Below are 22,827 nucleotides of genomic sequence, written 5' to 3'. Positions count from 1 at the left end.
AGATCTTAGAGACTATTTTTTGTTTTGTTTTTTAAAGAAAGATAATACAATCAGCTTGTGCTTTGCAAAGATTAATCCTGCAGGACTATTGCATAAATTGGGTTTAAAGACAAGTGAAGACTGTTACTCAAACCATTTATAGAAAAGTTTCTGAACCTCTTTTAATCTTGCTCCTCAAGGATGCATAGTTACGCATATACTCTTTTTTTTTTTTTCGTTAAATAGTAGGAGTTAAAGAACCTTTGAAGTAAAACTAGGTATTTCCATGAAGCTTTGTTTAGATATCAACCCAAAGTTGGTAACATTTAGCATCAATGGAAAGCCTTTTGATAATCTAATGGTTAAATATAAAAAAGTTAGTATGTATTAGAAAAAATATGACTTACATATCAAAGATCCTAATTTTATGTCTGTAGCTACCTGGGATAAGACTAAGTAAGGGGCAACCCCTTGACCAGATTCTGTGCAGAAACTGCGGGCACTTGTTAACAGTTTTTCGGAGAATTGGTTATTTGGGGAATTGCTTTCAGAAGGTGAGTCAATGAAATTGTCATTGAAAGAACTATTTGTCAGTATATTTGTCTATTTCCCCTTAAAAATATGCACCATTTCCCCAGTGTAGAAACTACTTTTTTCTTATATTCAGTAGGTCATCTTTTTAAATTTTAGGTGTGTGTTTATAATTTAAAATTAGAAAAGAAATATACATACCTGCAAATTAAAGTGACTCAATTCAGATCGCCAGGGCTCTGTTTATGTCTACTAAACACATAGATATCAGATGATGTGGCTAAAAGACCACAAGATCTGATCAGATCACACAACTGGTAGAATTCATTGCCCTGGTGTACTTACCTTAGTCTGGATGTGACCTAACCTCACTGAGTCATCAACCTGCTGTGTCAGTGCTCCAAGAGAGAGACCATCTCTTTGTAAAGAATGCATTCTAAACACGTTTATGAGATTTATTAATAGAATGAGTCTCCATTTAATGACTTGAATTTAGAAGGAATTTTCCTGGGAGGCTCTAATACTTGTATTATACAGAGCAAGAAGTTTCCCTACCAGGGGAAACTACACAAGAAGCCACATCATAATGAGGAAAGTGTGTGATGGTCTGATTCAAGAAGGGCGAAGTGGCTGTAAGACACGAAACCTTGGTTGGACCAAATTAAGACCACCCAACCCAACCGGTCTCTAGAAGTACACCAGCCAGCTGTCAGGACCTATTGGAACAGGACCCTTAAGCAAAGGCATGTCTTCTCTTCTGTCATGTGTAGAAAATAAGTTAGCAGTAGGTGAGTGATAATAGCCTCTCCCTTATCTTTTGAGAGAATTTAATGATTCCTTGCTTATAGTCCCATCTCTTTCCTTTTTTTTTTTTTTTAAGATTTTATTTATTATTTACTTGACAGACAGAGATCACAAGTAGGCAGAGAGGCAGGCAGAGAGAGAGGAGGAAGCAGGCTCGCCACCCAGGAGAGCCTGGTGCGGGGCTTGATCCCAGGACCCTGGGATCACGACCTGAGCTGAAGGCAGAGGCTGTAACCCACTGAGCTACCCAGGAACCCAAGTCTCCTTCCTTTCTAATGAGAGAATATTCATGCTTGCTAAGTATCCTGTTGACCTGTATAACAGAGGGATGGAGAGAGAACGAAGGGAAAAAGCGATAAACGTTATGGAACTTTTGATGAATTATATAAAGGATGCTGTTGGGTAATCGACAGGGCTCCTTATTTTCTATGAGCTATTCTGTAACACAATAGCAATTTTAAAAAACTATTTTTATTGAGTGCTTACTCCATTTTAGGCATGGTGATAAGTGTATTTATTGTCTTGAGAAATAGAAAAACAGCCCCTGGCAGGCCCTATCACCTCAGCCTTGGTGTGGGTTGGAGGCAACCTGACACTCTCAGACAGCCCCTTAATTTTCTTTTAAACAGAAACAACCTCACAAAATGTGAACATCAGACAAGGCTACCCCATGATCTTGATGGGTCAGGACAAAACAAGACCACTCTGAACTCAGTCAAAACCATAAACCTTGTCTAAACCACAAAAACGACTGGTTATCTCCCAGTTCTGGCTAATATGGATAACTGCTTCTTCTTTACCAACTACCACTTTAGTTTCACTATTTCTTCCTTCCACAGAAGATTTATTAAAATCCCCAATAATAAAACTGCTTCGCTTGCTGACGGTATCCAATCCAGAGGAAAGCCCTGATCCCTTGAACCCTCCCACTAGAGCACAAGCCCAAATCCTATGTGAAGTTGTCCCTGACCCCATCTTATTAAGACACCCCATGGTTCCTCATGGTGTACATCTTCCTTCATTGCCACAGGTAATAAACCCAACTTTTCAAGTACAGGTGTGATCTGATAATCTCTAGCTAGAAAGCACAGGCAATCTCTCTCTCTTTCCTTCTCTCTCTCTCTCCCTCCCTCCTTTTTATTTTATTTTATTTATTTAATTGCTTTTCAGTGTAGCAGATTTCATTGTTTATGCACCACACCCAGTGTTCCATGCAATACGTGCCCTCCATAAAACCCACCACCACGCTCCCCCAACTTCTCACCAAAGCCCTCTGATTGTTTTTCAGTGTCCATAGTCTCTCATGGTTCATCTCCCCCTTCAATTTCCCTCAACTCCCTTCTCCTCTCCCTCTCCCCATTATTTTATTTTAATTTTTTCCCTCCCTCCTTTTTAATAGTTGAAGTCTATGAAGCATGGTTAAATTATTTGCCCAAGGACACACAGTGAGTAAGTTGTAGACCAATGTTTTGAACCCATTTTGAACTATCCATCATTTTGAACTACCTCTCCATATAGATTTTTTCTTTTCTGTGTTTCCATAGCCTGTGTTTTCTGTTGCTGCCATAGCAAACTACCACAAAGTTAGCAGCTTAAAGTAACATAAACTTTTTACCTCACGGTTCTCTAGGTCAGAGGATGAGTTGATTCCACTCGTTTCTCTGCTGGGGGTTTCACGGGATCTAAGTGAAGATACTTCTTCCCAGTAGCTCTGGGAAGCATCCACTTCTAAACTTACTGAGAAGATTGGCAGAATGTAGTTCCTTGCAGCTTCAAGACTAAGGTCACCATTTCCTTGCAGGCTGTCAGCCGGGGACTTCCTTTAGGTCCTAGAGGCCTCTTTGGTCCTTGCTCGGGGTACCCTCCAGCTCCGAGCCGTTTTCACAGTTGGAAACGTGTTGACTTTCTTTCCTGCCCTACTTCTCCCAGATCATCTGGGCAAAGTCCACAGCTTTTTGGCTCATGTGAGTAGACTGCGCTCTCCTCCAAATCCAGAGTTATATCTCCCTTTTTAGGTCCACAGTCTCCGTTACATCTACAAAATCTGCTTTGTCATGTAACGGGCCATATTTGTAGGGCATGGGGTTAGTGCATGGATGTCTTTCGAGGGTGCCATTGTTCTGCCTACCACCCGTAGCTATCACACTCCCACGCTCTAACCATCTTCTGATGGGTTTAACCATTCTTTCCATATAGCATAGCACATTTCTCTTCTCTCTTATTTGGAAGCTCTTTTCTTGAATGTGAATTGGCATATATTCCGCTCTCACGCTCTTGGCAATACAGGGTAAACTCCAAGAAAATTGTCTCATTTCCCCTTACACAGGTGCTTGGAAATTGTGAGGGAGAGGTGGCCTGCTGCCCCTGGACCTCTCTGTTCTTAAAACAGGTCTTGTTCATTTCTGAAGGCTGCCAAGAGACACTTCAAAATTAGGAAGTAAAGCATGGGACGGGGGGACTGGGGGCGACACCTCCATGTGATATCAGGATGGGTAGCTAGGGCCTTCTAATACAGTAGGTGCCCAGAGAAGCATAGGAAATGGCAGCAAATCTCAGGAATGGTAGCAAAGGAACCAGTTACAACACTGGGGCTTCTGGGTCCATCGCTCAAATTAGCATTAGCTACGTTCGGCCAAGAGCAAACCTGTCATCCTGTTCTTAGCCACACCCGCAGCCATCAGGCTTCCTTGTCTTATGTGGGAGTTTTTCTTGGAAACAGTCCATCCACTGCAACATGGGAGGAGCTAGCACCAGAGAACATTTGTTTGCAAACTCTATTTTTTTTTTTTTTTAAACCCCTTTGCCTTGCAGATGATATTTTTAGTTGGTTGGCTTTCGCGGGACTTGCATGGACATCCTAAAATGTTAGAAAGTACAATTCAACTAACATAGTAATAATTCACGTGCTAGCCTGCTGTACAAAGGAAGGAGGAAAGGAATGGGAGGGGAGAGAAGGGGAGGAAAGAAAGGAAAGGAAGGAAAGGAAAACTCCCATAGTTGAAAAACCCCCTTCCTTCCTCCCTCCCTTCCTGTTTCTCTCTTCCACACCTGTGTAATTTGAAAACAATGTGTCTGGCAGCCTGATGGGTTCAGGGGCATCTTAAAATGAGAAAATCTCTTGCCACAGTGACAGATCCACAGGCCTCCCAAGCAACCCCGCAGATCACTAACACACAGCCATAAGAATATATTGACTGCGGCCCAAGCTCATGAGAAGATTGATCAATCCAGCCGACTTGCATTAATTGTGGAATGGAAAGGACGATGCGATCAATGATAGGGATGGTAGTGCCTCAGTAACGATGCCACATCCAGCTAATCCAATAATGGAGAAGCTGATGTATAGCATATTGGAATTCTACCGTCTGGGCACTTGTCACCATAAAAAATATCCCGCAATTATGGGGAAAAATTGAGCAGGCAGCAGTTGAGCCAACCTAATCAGCCTGATGCCACAGTAGTTCTCCTGATTAAACACTAAATTAAGTGGCAGTCAGCTCTGTAACCTGCCTGCATTATGAAAAATAATCCTAGAGCTAATGTGAAAAGTTTGTATTTTAATCAAAGCAAACTATGAATATTAAAATATTCCTGGGCTATTTTGGTGTCGTTTAGCTGTGAACATGTTTAACAATTTATAAATGGATCTTTTGCCATTGGCTACAAGGAATAAGGGCCCAGTACTATATTGGGAGGTAAGGCTTCCTGTGCTAAAAATCAATTAGACTTGATACAAGCTCAGAGAACTCTTAAGGAAAAAAAAAGAAAAAGAATGCATTCAAGAGGCCCTAGGAGAATTCAAATTTAGTTAACTTCTATAACGGTTTGCCTAAGGGCATCAACTCTATTCTTTTCTGAAAAGCACGTGATCATTCCAGGAGGGTTGAGGCTTAATAAGCTGTGGATACTACAAGGACCCTTTACACGCATGCGTCAGTATTAAGTCCCACAGCACAAATCCACCGACAATGTAGGACTAAATAGCAAATTCTACAGGACCAGCAGAAAACTGCTTTTCATGGGTATTTGGAGAACGCACTAGAAAGAACTTGCATTATTACCATCAAGCCTACATCCTGGTAGGTCTAGATCCTTACCCAGGAACACACACAGACGATACTGGCTGACGGTTTCATGCTTTTCCAGAAGAGAACCCTCCCAGAGAGTTGACAGGGTCGGTTAACATCCCTACAGCCTAGTGGCCGGAAGCCTGATGATCTATGAGGGAAACGCAGTTTGTACCAGGATGGTACAGCTTTTTGTTTGGAATCTCCATTCTGCATCAGAAGACAGGGCTTCTGTCTTCTATGAAAGACAACACAATGAGTCAGAGCAGGGCAGTGGGCAAGATGAGAAATCAACTTCCTTTAGCTATTCTTTTCTAATATTTGTTGTGTGTTTTGTTTATTTGAAGTCAATTTGTGGGCTTTTAAATTTAAAATCACTTTTTTTTTTTTGGCCTGGGTGGAGGAGTTACTGGAAGAAGGGATACTTCCAGGCTGTGACTGTATCACTGAAAATTCAAAACTTGTGCCACAATTTATTTTAAATAAATTAAATAAAATAAAATAGATTTATTTTACTTTCTTAATTAACAGTCACCCGGCTATCCCTCGTTTATGCCAGACCTGGTTCTAAGGGCTGCTGTAATAGTAACACTTAATATTTAAATATTAATAATATTTAATATTAATATGATTTTGTGAGGTGCTATTATTATTATTTCTAGTTTGGAGAAGAAGAAGCTGAAGCCCAAAGAGCTTAAAGAACTTGCCAATGTCTCATAGATTTTAAGTGGCAGGTCGGGATGTGAACCCAGGCAGGGTCTTTCCCTCTGTGTCTGCATGTAATAGGCTAATTTTCTAAGGCGTTGTTGAGTCAATGATATCAGTCATGGGCATGGGAAGGAGTGAGGTGCCGGCAGGTGGTATTAGCCCGGGCTGTGCCATGTGTTCTTCTGAGTTCTCTCCCAACACCGTCCCATTCTCCGGATACGTCTTGGACACATCCCCTGATACTGTCTTTTTCTAAGTAGATCTTGAAGTGATGATCTGATCATTCTGGTCTGGGCCAGACATTCCAGGTCAGACCAGATCATTCAGACCTCCAGAAGAAAAGAGGTGGGGTCTGAGCCAGACAGGTGGTGTCACCATTGAGAAGCAACTCCAGTACTCAGCCACTTGAAGGTCTAGAACCCTCTTAGGCTGACACTGGGCTCACTGCCGGTTACTGACCGTCACTGAGGGCTGAGAGCTCTAGCAGGAGCTTTTGTTCCCCTTTCTTACTTAACTCTTCCATAACCCTACATGCTCCAAATAAATTGCCCCAATTTTAAGGACGAAAGATACGAGGCTGAGAGACTTGAGTGCCTAGTAGTGGAGGTCGCATAGCTGTTATTGGCAGACAGACCTGGGGCTGAAACTTAGGTCTGTTTCACTCCATCGTATTTCACAAAAGACAACTCATCTCCAACTGCAGGTGATATTTGGGGCCATGTGGGCATATCTGAAGGTCAGTAGCCTTCAGTTCCTCATGACGTGGAAAGGTACTTCTCCCTCATTTCCCAAGCTCCATTAGCAAGAACTACTTGGAGAGACCTGGATTTTGGAGCACCATGTGTCTGCCTCCTTCGAGCTATGCATGGCATGTACAAATTCTGCATTTTCTTTCCTGATTTGACCAATCCTTGTATAGACTCACAAGCTTCCATAAGGAGTCCTATATGTTTACAGGAAAGAGTCTTTTCTGGTCCTCTGCTCCCCCTTTAGATTACACTGTTTCTCAAGGGAGAAACTGAAAACACCCAACAAGGAGACAAATTGGCATTTGCTTTCAAGGAAGAGAAGCAGTGGTGAGCATACATCCACTTATGCTTTCTCCCATCCAAGTACTAACCAGGCTCGACCCTGCTTAGCTTCCGAGATCAGACGAGATCGGGCGCGTTCAGGGTGGTATGGCTGTAGACCATCCACTTATGCTTTCTGAGCTGAGACTTACACTTTCCATGTGCTCCAGCCTGTGCATCCTGGATGAACCCCTCCTTCGGAACCTTTCCACTTAGTGCCGTGATTCCAAGGAAGTGTGCTGGTGCCCACCACCTTCTCTTCATTTCCAGCTGAAGGGCTATTGTACTTGTGGGTCACAGAAAGCAAAGTCAAATTAGCTCAAGCACCAAAGGCAATTTGGCATGAACTAAACTTAGGGATTTGACTCTTCTTCAGGGAAGTTCAGATACCACCAGGGCAATCCTTCTGGTTGTTCCTCTGTCCTCTAACACATTTGATTTCTTCTCTCTCTTTGTCCAATAGTATTCCCAGCCCCTAAAGTAACAAATGGCTGCCAAAATCTCCCAAATTACAAAAATTAACATGCTACCGTGAAAGAGATTGGAGAAGAATAAGTTATCATTTTATCTTTCCTCAATCAAATGACAAATTATCAATGGAAGCTTCCAGTTAGTCCAGCTTGAGTCAACTGTCCACTTAGCTCTGGCTGAGTGCACCTTATAGAAACAGAGCTGTTTCCATGGCAAGGTAAAGGGACAAGTCCTTAGAAGAATGTTCTCAACATCTGCTATAAGAGACATCTTATAGGTCCAGATTTATTTCCCCAAAGAGAATGAAGTTGTTGAAAACTGAGGAGTGGCTGAAATTTTGTCTTGCCATATTGAGCAGGTAGGAGAGAAGTCGGCCTTCTCCTAGCTTTGATGCCATATAGAGCTCCTTCCACACTCAGTACCTGCTGGATTGCTAGTGCATTTCTTGGAGATCCATGACATCTTGGGGTCTGAATGGAACATGGTGCTGGGGGGGGGGGTGTGACTTCCTAGAGAATTAGTGCTCTCATTCAGACATCAAATATACTTTACAGTTCATTTCTGTTAATACAGTTCATTCCATAGATGAACAGAGAGTAGGAGAATTGACTTGTGTGTACTGCGCAGAGTAGAGGAAAGGGCACTGACTTTGGAACATCAGCTCTGAGACTTACCAGTTCAGGTCTTTTACCTAAAAATCCATATACTTATAGTTCCTCTCACAGCAGTGCTGTTGAGAGAATTAAGTGAGAATTAAGTGAAGTAAGGTATGTTAAGAACTTAACCCGATGTTTTGCTCATAGTATATGTGCAATAAACCAAAACCAGCCTCTCTCAGTTGGAGGTAATCCTGTCCCATCTGGAGAACAGGTGGTAATATCTGGACACATTTTTGGCTCCCCCAACTGGGAGAAGTTGCTATTGGCATCCAGTGGGTAGGGTCAGTTGATGCTGCCAAACATCCTGCAATGCACAGGGCAGCTCCCAAGAACAAAGAATTGTCTCGCTCAAAATATCAGTAGTGCCAAGCTTTAGACTAGCCAATGCAATCTATTAGGGCAACATGACCATTGGTGTTCTGTTTCTTGGAATCAGAGAGGAAAGAGGATGATCTTAACAAAATCCTGTGTTTTTCTATCCCCCACATTGAGGTTCTCTTCAAAAGAAAGAAGGGGAGTGTTTCAGGGAATTACAGAGGCAGTTAGGAAACAGTTTTCACTCAGCAGAGTAAAAACAAACACATAACATAATTGAAGTGGCAAACCTTTTAGGAGAATAAATTAAAAAGAACTGTCCAAAGTTCTGAAACTTTGGCTAACAACCCAAATCTGTTCAAAGCAATGTGTAGGCTGAAGTCTAAGTTGAACAATGATCTTTGCAAAAATTCATCAAGAGCTTTGGGAAATAGATTCTGGCTTATATCCCAAGGCTTTCAAGGTGATGGAAATTGTATCTAGGCTAGGAAGAGTGGATAACAGTCTGAAGAGAAAATTCTGTAAGCTTCATGAAAACAGGAATTGTAATTGTAAAAAATCAAAAACAAAAACAAAAATTGTATTATCTTTTTTTTTTTTTTTTGAGCTCCAGTTTTTTTTTGGGGGGGGGGTCAAACTTAAAATATTTATTTTATTGTGGTAAAACACTTACCATGAGATCTACTCTATTAACAAATTATGATATGTACAGTGCCTTATTATTGACTCCTGGTGTGGTGTTATACAGCAGATGACTAGAGCTCATTCATTTTGCTTAACTGAAACTTTATTCTCATTAATTAATATTTCCTCCTCCCTCCCAGCCCCTAGCCGCCACCATCCTATTCTCTGATACTATGAATCTGATTATTTTAGATACCTCCTACGAGTGGAGAAGTAAAATTATGCAGTATTTGCCCTTTTGGGGCTGGCTTATTTCACGTAGCATCATGTCCTCAAGTTGCATGTCTGTTGTCCAATATATTGCAGAATTCCCTTTCTTCAAGCCTCATGTGTGTGTGTACCATATTTTGTCTCATCATGTTTTGGTGTCTTCATGGTATAGTATAAACCTGGGGTCTGGAGTAGAGTACATAGTGAATGCTCCTTTTCTCCTGTCCCCTTGTCCACTGTCTAATGGTCTGGCTTCATCATGGTAATAGTAAGGAGCCGCGTCATGTCACAGTTATATTTAAAGGTACTCACCTATATCTTCTAATATAATCTTCACAATCAGATGGCATTGAAAAGACATTATAACTTTGTAGAAGAGGACACTGAGGCTGAGTGAGTATATGGTGTGGGACTGGAAACCAGAAATTCCTCCTGTTCAAGACCTATGGGATCAGAACCACTGGCATATAGATTCCGTATGGAGCAGGAGGTTTTGGTAAGTGACTTTTAGTCTAGGAAGAGGAGCAACAATTTTTCCCTTCTTGTATCAAACATAATCTTAATTTTCAGGGCTGCTTTGAATAGAGATTGGTTACAGTATTTTGAGTTTCTGGCTAGCTTGAGAGCCAGTGAGAAACCCATTTATGATTCATCTCCTCTTGTTAAAAAGATTCTTTAAAGTAAACAAGGAAGTGTGATCATATTTGAAATTTTATTTGATGCTTGGGAATCTAGAATCTCACTACTCCATCTCCTGTTCCATTCCATTCCATTCTATTCCCAATAACTCATTTTAATGTCATTTTCTTGTGTAGGGAGGGAACCATATATCATTACATAGTGGTGAATCATGAATATCAAATGCTTACAAGTAAGCAGCATGTTTCAGAGAAACAAAACTCTCCGTGAAGGGGAAAGACCCAGTTAGTCCATCATTGTCATGTGTTTTTGGTGTGATAGACAACACCAGTGCTTCTCCCATGTGGTTACAAGATTTCCTTTTCAGTTACAAGGAAGACCACACCTCCCAGGGTGGCAAGTGCGGCCATGAAACTAGTTCTGGCCAGTGGGTTGTGTGTCATTGCTGAGACAGAGCTCAGGTAATGGCTGGAAGGTCTCCAAGCACTCTCCTCTGCCATAGTGACTCTGTTGGGAGGCTGGTATGTCCCATCTGCCTGGGTCCTTGAGTAATTATGTGGAACAGAAGCTGCTGCACCCCTGGTTCCACCTCAGATGTGTAGCAAATGTGAGAAATGCCCATCAAGTTACCAAGGATGGGGAGTTTAAGTAGTACCGTCCTATAAACCAGCCGGTGCATTTGAGTTTTAGAGGAGGGCTGAAAGATACGTGTTTTGAAACACCGGCCTTGAATTTTGCCAACTGGATTTAAGTCTGGGCTCCCATTCCACACCAGCCTTCGGTGTGGAACGTGAGCCTGTCGCTTAACTGCTGTGGTGACACTTGTAGGGGAAATTTATTAAGCACATCGGTGTGCCAAGTGCTGCGCCTGGGGTCTTGTAGGCATCATGTCGCCTATTCCTTCCAGATACTCTTTCACTTGGGTAGACAGTAATCACTTGGTAGGTTCAAAGCAGGCATCACACCGGAGGCGGAACCGGAAAGTGGAGATGCTGGGCTTGAACCCGGTCGGACTGATGCCTGTGACTCTATCTTGCTCGCTGCTAGATTGGAGTTGATTAAAATATCTACCTCGCTGGGCAGATTCAGGATTCTACGAGCAGCCTCCGCAACAGAGTATCTGGATGCCTAGTGGGCGAGGTTATCCTTATGCGGGGTCTGCCAACACTTGTTACAGAGAACTGGAGCCCCATGTACCAGCCTAGAGATCCCTGACTTGTTTTCTTTTTCCCATTCTTTTTTTTTTTTTTTTTCCAAGTGGTAAATGTTTCATCATTATTTTTGTCTCTTGCACATGTTGACCTACTCTCTATCATGACATTTGGCTTCATCCTTCAGCCTTTCTCTCTCTCTCTCTCTCTCTTTTATGGTTCCATGTTGCTGTTAGCAGAACTCATTTTTCAAAAGACAGATGGCGGCGACCCCGTTCTCTCTAAATAAAAAAGCAAAACAGCTGTTAAGGTGCAAACAGAGTTGCGGCCAGCAAATTGTATCTGCTTCAAGTGTTGGCGAAGTTTCCCTGTAGGGAAGAGGAGCTATCTAAACAAAATGTGCCGTCTCGGCTGGGCTCTGCCAAGGCCTGAGTATAGAATGATGGCAAATAATGGAAATTTATAGCATGCTATAGATCCAGCACCTTTCTGTCTTGGCGGGTGCATATTTAAATGCAGTGCTAACGGAGCTGAAATTTATTGCTCTCTGATAACGATAAAATGCCATCAGAGAATGAGATAAATCTTGGCCCCAAATCTTAGAATGCAGCACACACACTCACAGGCACACACATGCTTGTAAAATACAGCCAGATACTGCTAACTCAGGAGTCTGAGTTCAGAAGAAGCCAATGGAACAGAGAAAGTAAAGGACGTGTTTTATAGACGACTGCAAATTGTTGTTTTCATGAGGCTGGGGTCAAGGTACATTGTGGCCTCGGGTTGAAATGAGTGTTGCTTTGTCTCCTGGCTGATATATACTTGACCTTGGCCAGGAAAGCTTTTTGCTTTTCTGGATGCTCAATAGCATTCTCTTCACCTTTTCGCAGCCTTGGGACAGGACGACTTCCAAACAAATACTGATGAATTGTAACCCTCTGGGAGAAGAACATCATCTTCTTTTTTTATAATGTATTTTCCTATTTCTTTTCTTATTTATCTATTTCGAAAGAATTGGAGTCTCAGGGGCTTTGTAAGAAGAGAGCGAGACAAGGAACAAATCTGCCAAAATACCGTACTTGCAAATTGCTTGTGATATGTAAATTAGGTGTGCACCCCTCCTCTTCATGGGACCTTTAGCATTCAGAGAATTAACATGCACACAGTGGCAATCAGGAGGCTGTCACTGACATCCAACAGCTGGCCTGCGTGGCACAAACCCACCTCTAACGTGGGGACCTCTCGGGTTCACGAAGTGAAGCCCACCTCGCAATCTGCCCGAACCTCTTGCCAAATTTCCATGAGCCACACTTTGGTGGATCATTTCAGATCAGCGGCTGCCTAGAAGAGAGGCTCTTTCTCCCGACCCTCTTTCTGGCTGTTTCCTTGACGGCTTCTGATGCAAGGGGATTTCTGACAGCCCAGGTGAGATCTTGACCCTCAGTGAGAAGCATAAGCTCTAGGGATTGCTTTAGGTCAATCCCTATTAGGTTCATCTGTCTGGACACTTTTTTGAGCATAATTGTGTGTGTGTGTGTGTGTGTGTGTGTGTGTGTGTGTGTGTGTTCGTTCATGTCTGTTGCCTTAACTGATCCTGTTTTGGAGACATGGGCAACGTCTGTAAATTAAAACCCACTCCTATTCAGAACTAGAAAGAATGTCCTTAGTTTGCTGGGATTTGATAACTGTGTGAGTGTGTGTGTTGGGCGTGGTGAGTATGGGTAGGTATGGTGTCTGAGAGGTAATGATACCTATTGAACTTGACAACGACACACATTCTCTTAGTGATGAGGCTTTTGGGATTTCTACATATACCTGGTAACATTTTATATAAACCTGTGGCTTTAAACCCTTGCCTCTTCCCTTATATGCCTTTCCATTTTCTATACTGAAGAAAACTATGAAATAATATAATTTAGTGCATTTACCTCATTTAGTTTTGTTGTTGCTTGAGGAAAAAAGGTCGATTTGGGAAATTTTGATGTTTGGGCTGAAAAGGGACCTCGATTTTATACAAAATGAATTATTTTGAGCTTTGAACTGAGTTTTATGGACTTCATGAAAATGTGTGTGTGTGTGTGTGTGTGAGAGAGAGAGAGAGAGAGAGAGAGAGGGAGAGAGAAAGAGGGAAAGAAGGAGAGAGACTGAGATAAAACACGCTATTTTTGATTATTTTTTTCCTCAGAGATTTTGTAGCTTAGGTTCTCAAAAGCTGCCTCATCTGTGGCCCTGACCCGTGGTCCTCTTGCTCCTGGGATATACGCTGTGATACTCAGTTCCCGCACAGAGCTGTGATCCCAGGCTCCTCATTTCTGGGAAGGGCCTGACTTTGGCCAAAGAGGAAGCAGATCTCATGCGAAGCAGCGATGCCAGGTCCCAAACACTGCGTCTTTGTGGGCTTTGCCCACCAGGTTAGACTCACAAAAGAAAACTCCCACATCTTCCTCCGCAGTAAGCCTCCACCAGTTGAGTCTGGCCAGCTGCAGCCTTCACCGCCCAATCTGTGGTCCCGCAATACTGATCTTCTCTCAGTGGTTCTGGATAAGCCTTGCTCTCACTTACCTCCCAGCCTTCATACAATTTGTTCTCTCCATCTGGCATGGTCTACCCTTTCTTCTTGCTGACACCTTCTCTTCTTGTCTCTGATGAAATGCTGCTTCCCCCAGGAAGTTTTCATGTACCTTCTGTATCTTCCTCTGGCATCCCTAGGGTGCCAGGGCATGATCACACACTGTGATTTCTTAGGCCAGGGAGGTGTACACAGAAACTCACTGTACTATCTTTATACCTCTTCTGAAAATCTAAACTTATTGCAAAACCAAAATATATATTTAAAAAGAACAGGGGAAAAAAGAAAGAAAGGGGGATATAGGAGGATTTATCTGTGTTTTATCAAACCAAACTAAAGACCGGAGATACCAACATAAAGTATGAATAAGTAGAAAAGCGAATTAAATGGGATATTGCCCGTGAGGTCACATTACAAAAGGAAGGGGCAGAGGAGGAGGAAAATACCCTTCTCTTTTAGAGCCATTTTTTAAAATAGATTTTATTTATTTATTTGACACAGTGAGAGATAGTAAGGGAGGGAACACAAGCAGGGGGACTGGGAGAGAGACGCAGGCTTCCTACTGAGCAGGGAGCCCGATGCAGGACTTGATCCCAGAACTCTGGGATCATGACCTGAACTGAAGGCAGACACTTAACAACTGAGCCACCCAGGTGCCCCATCTCAGAGCCATACTTCTATGAAGTCTCTGCCTTCCTGCCTACATCATTACTGTTCCCCAGTACCTACCTTAATACCTGGTTTTAGTCAGTGCTTCATAATATTTGTAGAATAAATGAAAAAACAGATGTATAAATAGTCAACAAAACCTTATGTCAGCCCAGTTGCTGCCAACCGAATTGTTCTTCTTTCCCGGCGTATACTGCTTCGGCTCCCATGTCTCTTGGTTACTCCCTGCAGCTCTTTGGTGTAACCTTTGCTTTGAATTTCACTCTTAAAATGTCCTTGACTAAGGCCACACAGCCTCGTGCAAGCCACTGGGGTCCTCTTGTTCATCTGCCAGTGCCGGTAGTTGACTTTCCCAAAGGCTATCCAGCTTCAGAGTATCACCCACAAGGGGAGAGGGGGTAGGAAGGAAAGAAATGAAACAGGGAATGAGTATGAATGGTCTTAAGTGTTTCTCCCATCTTGCCTCCCCCCACCCCCTGTACTTAGACTCCTTTAGCCGATTGGCTTGAACATCTAGAATCACTGAGCAAAACAGAAGAAAACACTTATTACTTTGTCATACTGGGTGACAACCAATGTCCGAATCAGTATGACAGGGTTTTCTCCTATGATAGAGCCTTATGGGTCAGACCATGGTTCATCATGGGACTGGATGATTATTTTGATGAAATGGTGCACCCTTGATAAAAATGATCAGTATGGTGATAGCTACTATTTTTTTTAACATTTTGAGCATTGCAAGCATGTGCTAAGTATATGTTTACTTGTAATATAAGACATTTTACACTTACAGTGTAAAATTGCCATTTTTAAATTGTGCCTGTGCTACCTTATAATTATCCATATCTTTAAAAACATTGGGGTGGGGGGAAGACTTAAATGAAGTTAATGTCACAATTTAAGTAATCCGGTGGCTAGAAAGTAGCGAGGATGAGATTCGACCTCAGTTCTTTCAAACTCCAAAGGCTGTACTAAGGAGGGTGTGGGGCGCTTCAGAAACTTGGCGCCCAATTTGCTTCATTGCCAGAAAAATACTGTGGTTTGGAAGAGAGCTCCCTGGGGTCTGGCCACATGCCGGTTTGTGCGGTTGCAGGGAACAAGGTGGAAGACTTGTAGATGGAAGCCTAGAAGGAGGCTTCTTGCTATGCTCTTCTGCCAGGGTCTCTGTGCCAGGGGACACCAGGGGACTCAAGATGTTTCCTCCCCCGACATCAATGCTGGCCTGCCCCTGGGGGCACCACGGGAACCCTTCCTGAGGGTTTGAATAGGCTGGTGGGAGCTCAGAGTGTTTGTTAGAAAACCAGAGGTGCTTCCTGAAGGGTCTGTAGACCTCTTGGGATCTTGTGGCCCCATGTGAGCCTGATTCTTTCACTTTAAACACCCTCCCACCTTTTTTTTTTAAAAATGCTTATATTCATAGGCTATATTACATGTCCATTACTGTTTATTTACCAAGCCTCCTATAAATAGTAAAAATAGGGGCGCCTGGGTGACTCAGTGAGTTAAGCCTCTGTTTTTGGCTCAGGTCGTGGTCTCAGGGTCCTGGGATCGAACCCCACCTCAGGCTCTCTGCTCAACAGGGAGCCTGCTTACCCCCCACCTCTCCCCCCCACCACCTCCTGCCTCTCTGCCTACTTGTGATCTCTCTTTCTCTGTCAAATAAATCAATAAAATTTAAAAAAAAGAGTAAAAATAGCACTAAGTAAAATAATGTAATAATAGCATCTTTGATAATCTGTAACGGATACCTTTATATATTACATCTAGATAGCAAACTATATAGTGTGTATATATATATTACGTATTTAATTTCTCTCTACATAAAATCTATATATATTTCCTGATTCATAAAGGTGAATATCATTACCCCCATTCTAAAGATCAGCAAACAGAAGCCGGAGAGAGAGAAATATAACTTGCCCAAGGTCATATTCTGAGAAAGAGCAAAGATGGTTTTCAAACTCAGGTTCGTGGAACCCCGGAGGTGTTCTGACTTCACCACACCATCCCTGTTGCCCTGAGCTTTTGACGTTTAACTGACATGTTGCTCTTCGTTTTCTTTCTTCATAGCCCAGGTGCCCCACTAGGGCAGAAATTACGCTTTATTAGTACCCAGGGAAGCCCTTGGTATAAAATACAACTAATACCTACTGGGCATTGGCAGATGATGAGCCGGGCTCTATAAGAGGTTCCAGAGGGGGCCGTGTTCCCGTACAGCCGACGGTTAGCAGGAGGATGTAGAAAGCAGATATAGTCAAGGGGGCATAATGAGAAAATAAGTACTTCCCGGTGTCTCACTATGTGCCAACCATTTTCTCAATGTTCTTTGTGTATGGAGTTCACTGACTTCATGACATGGGTGCTGTTCTTATCACTTCTATTTTATACACAAGGAAGCAGAAGGGCTGGGAAGTGGTATCACCGGCTCCCAAGTTCTTGCAGCCAGAAGGTTGCAGAGGTGGGGTGGGGCTTGGATCTTGAGTGTTTACTCCCGGCACTAAATAAAGGCAGCCAGGACATGGGCAAGGTGGGCAGTGCAGTGCCCCTGCGATAGGCAGTGGTTCATCTGAGGCATGAGAAAGAAGAAGGAATCCCATCTAACAAGCAGGGGTAAGGGAACTCTTTTTTTTTTTTTTTTTTTAAGATTTTTATTTATTTATTTATTTGACACAGAGAGAGAGAGAGCGAGCGAGCACAATTAGGCAGAGAGGCAGGCGGGGGGTGGGGAGCAGACTCCCTGCTGAGCAGAGAGCCAGATGTGGGGCTTGATCCCAGGACACTGAGATCATGACCTGAGCCGAAGGCAGAGGCTTAACCCATTGAGCCACCTAGGTGCCCCAGGGGTAAGGGAGCTCTTAAGCAAAGAGGCAGCCTGAGCAAAGGCACTGAGGTGGGAAGAGATCCTGACCGTTCAAAGAAAGGAGAGCATGAACAGGGAAGCTGCGGAAGGAAGGGGTTATGATCCTCGGGAAATGAACTGAAGGTTTCTGGGAGACAGAAGGGAGACTTCTCGGTGCTAACGGAATGGAGATCTGTTTTTTGTCCGCCTTTCCATACATCTTCTTTAGAAGATGCTTTCCTTTTTCATGCTTTCTTTCATGTGCAAGTGGATATGAGGCAACCAAAATGGAACCCAGATAATGACGTTCAGCATGGGTGTATCCCCCAGCACAGAGGGAAATCTCTGACTGGGTGATCGTCCTTCTCCTAGATCACAGGTAGAGGTTACCTGCTCTCCCGTGATATATGTGCATATGGAGCTCACAGCAGGCAGCACTTACCACTTACTGTTTTCTCTTCCACTCAGCTCATATAGAGCCTCAGAATCCTTCTCAACCCAATATAGTAGGCTGCCATTTTTAATCACCCAGAGAGGAAAGGGAGTTAACAAGTAAGACTTACTGCTTCTGAAGGCCATGGGGGTGAGATCTGCCACCATCCACCGGTGGGGGGGGGGGGTGGTGGTTTAGCATAGACAACCACTTAAATTTCTCTATCTCTATCTTCATGCTAATCATTATCTTGGAGAAAGCTTTAGGAAGAGGATCATAAAACCAGGCATTCCCTAACAGCAGGCTATAGTGTGACTTGCTAAGAATGTGCTCCTAATGCATTTTAATGACATGCTTTATAATATCTTATTAAAGATTGTAAGAGCATCTAATAATCATTTAATAAATATTAATGAAGCATTTACAAATTGCACCTTAATTTACAGCATTGGGACTCATATACTGCCCCAGACCTTAGCACATGGGGGCACGGCGGCTCCAACAGAGACTGCCATGGACAGCCTTGCTCTGTGACATTGGGCCATCCTGCTACCATAAGTGATTTTTTAAAAATAATAATTCTTGGAGAGCAGTTCAGTGCAATGAAGCTTGATACCCAAAGCAGTTTAGCAATTATTATTCTGTTTGGGGAACATTAAAACATAATCTACCATGAATTTATAATCCATAGCTTTTCTCTCATGCATTTTTTTTTTAATAATAGGCAGTAATTATAGGCCCTCACGCAGAAGCTCCTGTAGATATTGGACAGTGTCTGGACCTCCCTTGTTAAGGCTTTTAGGCAGCACATTCAAGATTGAGTGAACAGTAAGCTGCAATTCACTCTGGATGTTGCTGGTCTTCAGCCTGGGCTCAGAGTCACACCTTGCAGAAAGCCAAAGCTGGACGAGGCCTTGGAAATCACCCAGTCCTCCTCCTCACTTTATGTGGGAGGAAACTGGAGCCCTGAAAGGTGATGGGACATTCGGAGGCCACATAATGAGAGAATAGCAGGAAAGGGACCAGATCCCAGGGTGTTAGATTTGCAGTCACATGCTTGCTTCCTGGGCTCGCAGCCGAGGAGAGGCAGCATGCCTTGGGAGGATCGTGGATAGAGGGCGGCGCCTTCTCCTTGTGGGTTGTGTGGAGTGCTTGATGTCCTTGCCAGTGTCTCTGCCTCTCTGCTGTCCCAGACCGGACTGGAGCTCCTCCGCACTAAGAGGACGTGGCCAGCAGATGGCGGTGTAGGGATTCAAACTGGAGCCGCCACATCCAAAAGCAGCCCTGGGAGGGCAGGGATTCACAACCCCTGCAACCAAGAGTTATTTGCAAAGGACTTGGCTCTGTCCTGCAATACAGGGACCTACAGGGATCCCCAGACTCCTGTGGGATGCCCCAGCTTTGCTTGGGAGAGGAAGCCAGGTCTAGGGTGAGCTGGCACAGGCACTGGTAGGCTGGGCACACTGGGTGTTGGAGCAGGTCCTGCACCCAGCTATAGCAGAACAGAGAAGTGGGCTGTGTGCAGAGTCCGCTGCATGCTCTTTCTGCAGGACTCAGCCAAAGCTCAGGGTGGAAGTGTCAGCAAGACATCCTTCTCCCATGTTGGGTCTCCCTAACACTCAGCCTCTTGGGATCACTCTAAGAAATAGTAAGACCTCCTTAACAGGGAGGCAACAAGCCAGCATTTGTAAAGCAGGTGTTTCTCCTTCCCTCTCCGTGACTTCTAGGCCTATTAATTGCTCCCAGGCCATGTTCAGTGTGTTCCAGTTAATAATTTAATTTGTGTGCCATGACAAAATGGTTTTGCAAAGGGTTTTGATTTGCTTTTCAAAATTGGAGAATTAGAATGAACTGAGGAGAGTATAGGACAGTACTTAGATTCTGAATATTTTCATCCTCTGCATCCCCAACATACCTCATCTCCTCTCTATCACTCACACACACACACACACACACACACACACACACATCCATGCACGTGCAAACACAGGCACACACACACCTCACAGCCTCTCCTCTCTCCCTGCAGCTGTGGCATGTCTGCAGGGAGGAAAGAAAGGCCCAGATCCCTGGGGAGAGGATGGGCTGATCTATTACATAGAGGCACAATTGCCATACTTCTCAGATCCTGGCCCCTCACACCTCCCAACTCTGTCCGTGCTCCCCCAGCTCTCAGCCCCCACCTCCCTGTTGGCAGAGGGCACTGTGCCACCTTTACATCAGATTGAGAGGAAGTGTCCGTGGGGCGTCTGCAGTTCTGTACCTTGTAGTCTGCTTGTTGTGTCTTCTGGTTGCAAGGAAGGGTATGTGTGAGCAGCATGTGATACCGAGTCCGGCTGGGCCTCACAGGCAGGCTGCAAAGGGTCAGCTACTCGTCTTCTCCGAAGCAGGCATCATTTCCCTGGGAGTCTGAGCCAAGTCCTCCCCTTGTAGGGAGCAGGGCGGGAGGTCTGGCTGTCCTGCAACCACAGCCCACATATTCCTGTTCTGTCTGGACAGCAGGACACTTGCTGAGAAATTAATGGTTGGTTGTCAGGGGGCACCACGTCCCCAGCTCCTTTCTCCTAAACGCTTGCTATACCTTCCAGTGCTCATAGACAGTGAACCTTCTTTAAAAGAGTGAGAGTTTCCTGAAGGCAGAAGTGGTTTCCTTAACTCCTCTGGCCCACCACAGACACACAAATATTTGTTCAGCTAACAAACAAGGAAATGAATAGAGAGGATGCATGGTCTCTCTGGATAAGTTAATTGCATGTATTTTATTTAACAAGCATTGTATAATACTGTCTCTGTGCCAGAAACTGCTCAAAGTGCTTTTTTAGATATGAACTCATATATGCCTATTATAAACCTTGCAAATTAGACACTGCTAATACCCACCCCCTTTTTTTTTTCACATGAGGGTAGTGGAAGGACAGATAGCTTAAGTAACTCGCCCAAGGCCAGGCAGCTAGTAAGGAGATTGGCTCTAGCCAAGCAGACTGACTCTAGAATTTTTGCTCTATGCCTCCCCACTCTACTTCCTCTAATCCCAAGTGTTACTCTCCTCTGACCCAGACCAATGCACTGGAATAAACCTAGCCAGGGAACAGGCATACATAGATTTTAGTTCCTGAATCCCACCTTTCAGAATTCAACTCTCAAAAGACATGGCAAAGAAAGGTTTCTAGACGGAAGAAGGATGGTCAAATTATTTTACTTTTACCAGGAAACACAGATTTCTTTTCCTTGAGTTCTGTAACATATAGAGTGCATTTTGGGGTGTTAAAGAAGCAAAAAAAGAAAGGGGGGGTAGGAAGGAAAAGAGGGAAGGGGAGAGTGAGGGAGGAAGAAGGAGGAAAGAGAACAAGCAGGCACACTTTACTTAACCTCCGGCGCAGGAACGGTGTCCGCAGTCCGGAGATACGTGGTTTTTCATCTGCCTGTTGCTTGGCACAGTTTCACTGCCTAGAAGCCTGCAGAAATATTGGAAGTCAAGATCCAATATAATAATCGGCTTACAGATTTGACGAAGGATGGACAGACTTTCCCATTTCCAAGATACATTAGCCCAGCTCCCCCTCTAATAGACGGGACTGGCTCTACGTGTAAGCCATTTTCTAATCAAGTTGGCACACTGCTCACGCTCGGACGGGGTGGAAACGGGCAGCTGCGGAATCTCTCTGCTGGGGCTGGGGCTGCGGGGGGAGGGGCAGGGTGGAATTTCTCTCGCTGATGCTTGATCATCCTAAGTCCTTCCTTCAATCACAAGAAGCAGCCGAACACCTTGAAACAAAATTCAACCAAACCTTAAAGTGACTTCTACTGGCAGAAGACTCCCAGAAGGTATTTGTATACCCCCGTGCTTCTTTGAAAGTGTGCACCATTCGTGAATTATCCTCACGAATAATTCAAGCTATTATCCCAGCTTGACGTACCTAGAAAATGTAACAGGAGTGCGGAATCCGGTGATGACGGTACAGGAAACTTAGAAGATCCAGAGGTTTGCGATCAGCACACAAGGCGGCATGGCAGAAGACTGGTAAGAGAAGGTGCTAGCATCAGTCAGATCTGAGTATGGATGCCAGCTCTGCCCCGTAGCTACAAGCCATGCCTCTGGTTCCTCACTACAAGTGTAAATCACATCAGTGTGCGAGCCCAGTCCTCACAGGGTTGCTAGTAATGCTAATGTAAAACAGAAAAATTGAAAAACAAATCTGATCAGAAAGAACCACAAAGGGATTGGCGGTCTTTGGGGGCCAATAGAAGAAAGTTGGTCTATCACATAGAAAAACAAAAAACAAAACAACCAGAACTCCCCACTGGTTTGCTGCTCTCTGTCAAGAGAACTCCTCTTCAATCAGGATGGGATAAACTTTGGTAGGGGTGATGGAGGCAGGTTTGCTGAAACAGTCTTAGGATGATGTTAGCTCTAAATGAACCTAGGTGTTTTACCGAGACTAATATCCTAAAACGATAGCATCACTCGGGTACGGATCACTAAATAGCATCGAGAATGTGTGGTGAAGTGTAGAGGGGTATGGGATCGGAAACAGGAAAAACTACCAGATATCCTCGCAATTTTGACAACAGATGGAAGGAAACTGGAGAGTCCTGGAAAGTGTAGACTGGTGACTTCTCATCAGTCGACAGCTCGCATCTGGGGAGGCTTGTCAGCAGCGTGGTTTGTGAGTTTATTAGAGAGGAAAGCATGTCAGGAGACTCGTGTATTGGTTTGTTTAGGATAACCTAGACCCAGCCCATGTCCTTGCTTCTCACCGGGCTGGTCGGTTTGGAGAGTGGAGTGTAGACCTCCCGTGTGTGAATCTCAGCAGGACGGTTAACAAGGACACCTTTGTTGGACACAGATGGGATTCCCCCTGAGGCAGTGTGGAAGACGATGGGGTGGATATTCAGAAAATTAGGCAGAGAATAAATTATGGACAGATTGATTTCACAGAGCCATAAGAGTCATGCCTGGTGGTTTGGGTTTGAGCGACCCCCCCCCCCACCCCACAACACGCTTTGTCTCAGTTCTACCCATGTGGCA

The 22,827-nt window shown here is 44.0% G+C and overlaps 1 protein-coding gene across 3 annotated transcripts in view; it reads left to right on the top strand.

Annotated features, from left to right (window-relative positions):
- RBFOX1 (RNA binding fox-1 homolog 1) overlaps nucleotides 1-22,827 on the top strand; it is a 1,460,772-nt gene that overhangs the window by 840,874 nt on the left and 597,071 nt on the right. The window lies entirely within an intron of this gene.

This window comes from Mustela erminea, chromosome 20 (genome assembly GCF_009829155.1).
Source record: "Mustela erminea isolate mMusErm1 chromosome 20, mMusErm1.Pri, whole genome shotgun sequence".
NCBI lineage: Eukaryota > Metazoa > Chordata > Mammalia > Carnivora > Mustelidae > Mustela > Mustela erminea.
Note: the sequence above shows the minus strand (reverse complement) of the source record. Positions and strands in the feature narration are given on the sequence as shown.